Source organism: Schistocerca piceifrons, unplaced genomic scaffold (assembly GCF_021461385.2).
Source record: "Schistocerca piceifrons isolate TAMUIC-IGC-003096 unplaced genomic scaffold, iqSchPice1.1 HiC_scaffold_936, whole genome shotgun sequence".
NCBI classification, from domain to species: domain Eukaryota; kingdom Metazoa; phylum Arthropoda; class Insecta; order Orthoptera; family Acrididae; genus Schistocerca; species Schistocerca piceifrons.
The window spans coordinates 5,791,974-5,794,473 of NW_025729208.1; the positions used below are offsets into that span (position 1 = coordinate 5,791,974).

At 56.9% G+C, this 2,500-nt stretch overlaps 1 non-coding gene across 1 annotated transcript in view; it reads right to left on the reverse strand.

Annotated features, from left to right (window-relative positions):
* LOC124772207 overlaps nt 1-153 on the reverse strand; it is a 1,909-nt gene extending 1,756 nt beyond the window's left edge. The window contains exon 1 of the ribosomal RNA XR_007013872.1: nt 1-153. This exon is cut by the window's left edge and continues 1,756 nt beyond it. This is a non-coding gene — a ribosomal RNA (small subunit ribosomal RNA).
* Between the last annotated feature and the right edge of the window lie 2,347 nt (nt 154-2,500).

The following is a 2,500-nucleotide window of genomic DNA, read 5'->3' on the forward strand; positions in this document are numbered from 1 at the left end:
ACCACAGTTATCCAAGTAACGTGGGTACGATCTAAGGAACCATAACTGATTTAATGAGCCATTCGCGGTTTCACCTTAATGCGGCTTGTACTGAGACATGCATGGCTTAATCTTTGAGACAAGCATATGACTACTGGCAGGATCAACCAGGGAGCTGCGTCAACTAGAGCTGAGCAGCCGGCCGCCCGGGAGTGTGTCCCGGGGGCCCGCGCGAACACGCAAGCGTCCGCTCAATCATTCTGCAAACAGGAGGAGGCTGAGCTCCCCTGCACAATACACCTCGAAACCCTCTCAGGTCCCGGCGGCGCGCAGCGCCGTCCCAAGTACTTGGTCGGGTTCGAGAGAGGCGCAATCGCCCGGAGTTAGGCGAGTAGACGCTTTCGGTGCGACCACCCGTGCTCCCAACTGAGCTTGCCGCTGCCGACAGAGGCCCGGGAGCGTGCTGTCGTGGCATTGCCGGCGGGAGACAACACGCGCCACCTACGGTGACCGGCAGCTCCAACGCCAGCGCCACAGAAGGACAAAAGCCCCACTTGGGTGCCGAAGCGAACTCTCCCAGCACAGCGCACGCGCCAACACATCCGCACAGCTGCGATACAAACCACCAGCGAGAACCGCTGGGGCGACCGAGCAGCAGACGGCGTCGCGGCGCCGAGCGCCGGGCGGCAGCGCATCCTCAACGCACACAGTCCTCAATCGGACCAGCACACTGAAGATGTCCACCGCGCTTCGCACCGGGCCCGCGAGGACCTACTTTGGCCGCACGGCGCCGCGCGCAGGGTGCGCCGGCGCGCAGCTGCGACGCCTGCCGCGTCCGTCGGCCGGCGCGCCTGCCACTGGCCGCCCCCACCAGCCGGCTGTAGCGCGTGCGCCCACGCACCGCGCGGCCAGCACGCCGGGAGGCGCCCCCTCACCGGCCGGGGACGGTCCCACCCAGCCACCGCCGCGTATCGCTTCACACCCAGATGCCGTTCAGTTTCGTCGGCATGGTGGGTATCGCTGGAACAACCGGTTAGTACCTCAACCTATCGTCGCCATCACCGATTCACCCCTAGCGAGAACAACCGCACCACAACAGGTTACCATTTGTTCATTTGCGTAACTTCACCAGAAAACGCAGGCGTCCATCGCCATTTGCAACTTCCACGATTATTGCATGCCTGTGTCAGGTGTCACGCCACACTACGTCTGCCCACATACACGCAACAAAATGTGCACGCCTAGACAATACGTGGAAGGTGGCCCCCGTACGTATGCGATGTCCATTGCTCGAACGACTGTCAACCGGCCTCTGTAGCATGTCGCAGATATGGAACGCGGTGCACCATGCCATCACGGTGTGTGAGGAGAGACGACTAGGTCCGAATACATCAACAGACAGCTCATGCTGATCGCCATCCACGGCGTCCGTTCCTCCCACACGTCTCTATGGCGTACCACACTGCAATCCAGCTCTCATAGGGAGACGACACGTAGCTGCGTGCACAATATTTGCACTGTATGGTCCGCCGTTTTTGGGCGCAGTCGTTGTACGGTCACACATGTGCCACGATGTATCATTCAGTACATAAGGACGAATGTGCAGTACAGATTGTGGTTTACGCGTACGACATTAGCGGACAGTTGACACAGGCCGCACCACAACGTAGCCTGAGTACGTCGCATGCGGAGGGCATTGAACATGCAAAGTTCTCACCAACCAGCTTGCGAAGGCAGGGGGCAAGGTGGGGACGTGGGGAGGGGCGGCATGTACGTCCTGCTGCCATCCACATTACAGTGTACAGCAGGAGCATGTGGAAAGTGAGCAAGACTTGCAAGGTGTTTAACATGAAGCGATACACAGGGGAGCGGGGAGTGCGAGTAGCGAACTATATTGCGAGGGTTGCGGGTGGGCAACACTACACTAATTGAACGAGTCGTATAACAATTACAGAGCAGGTTTAGGCGACAACGTGGGTTACGTTAGGCGACAACGTGGGTTAGGTTAAGGCACGACGTGGGTTAGGTTAAGGCACGACGTGGGTTAGGTTAAGGCACGACGTGGGTTAGGTTAAGGCACGACATGGGTTAGGTTAAGGCACGACATGGGTTAGGTTAAGGCACAACATGGGTTAGGTTAAGGCACAACATGGGTTAGGTTAAGGCACAACATGGGTTAGGTTAAGGCACAACATGGGTTAGGTTAAGGCACAACATGGGTTAGGTTAAGGCACAACATGGGTTAGGTTAAGGCACAACATGGGTTAGGTTAAGGCACAACATGGGTTAGGTTAAGGCACAACATGGGTTAGGTTAAGGCACAACATGGGTTAGGTTAAGGCACAACATAGGTTAGGTTAAGGCACAACATGGGTTAGGTTAAGGCACAACATGGGTTAGGTTAAGGCACAACATGGGTTAGGTTAAGGCACAACATGGGTTAGGTTAAGGCACAACATGGGTTAGGTTAAGGCACAACATGGGTTAGGTTAAGGCACAACATGGGTTAGGTTAAGGCACA